The sequence below is a fragment of the Nannochloropsis gaditana genome, assembly GCF_000240725.1.
Source record: "Nannochloropsis gaditana CCMP526 unplaced genomic scaffold scaffold336, whole genome shotgun sequence".
NCBI lineage: Eukaryota > Eustigmatophyceae > Eustigmatales > Monodopsidaceae > Microchloropsis > Microchloropsis gaditana.
Window position 1 is genome coordinate 25,073 of NW_005803617.1, and position 856 is coordinate 25,928.

Here is an 856-nt window from a genome sequence, read left to right on the forward strand (position 1 = left end):
GAGGGGGAGGGAGGTGCAGGGTGCGACAAAGGCAAGGCTACTGTCGAAGGCTTCGTGGCCTCGCCCTGGCGTGATGCCGATGACGTTTCCTCTTCCTTCAGGCCCGCAACCTTCCTTACCTTCTCCCCTCTTTCTCCCTCCTCCTCACGTCCCTCCCTCCCCTTCCCCAGCCCTTCCTCCCCCTGGCCCTTGGCAATGCCGGGGTCCGGGGCGAGGGGCGCGGCCGTCGCCCTTCGCAGCACCGCAGGTTGCAAGAGCAGGGAGGAGGAGGGCGGAAAGGAGGGCGGGAACGAGGTCGAGGCTTCCCCCTTCCCAACCCTGAGGAGGTACACGCTGATGAGACGAAGCACTGCGCCCCGCAGCGGGTCCCAATGCGTCTCCACGCCCGTCAGGATCAAGAAGGCGACGGCCGTCTCGGGAGGGCCCAAAATGGCACGAAAACTTTCCAGGAGCCGGCGGGGGGGGCGGGGGGAGGAGAACCAGAAGAAGAGGAGCTGACAGATTTCTTCGGCGATGACCCAGGCCTGCTCCCAGGCGGGGCGTCGGGCGTGGCCCGCCAAAAATTGCGCGAACGGCCGGATATCTTGGGGGTGAACCTCCTCCCGACACAACGAGAGCATAGTCCGGTAGATGCTTCGCCGCAACGCCGTCATCTCCCCTTGTTGCACCTTCCTTAACACCCGCGCCCGTGCCCGTCCTCCGTCCTCCTTCCCACCCCCCTTCGCCACACCCGGTACGATCTGCCCCTCTTTCTCCCCCTCTCCTCCCCCGCGTTGCACCTCTTTTTCCCCTCCTTCCCCTCCCTCCCCTCCCTCCCCTCCCTCCTCCTCTGCCGACACGGGTCGGGACATGGGGT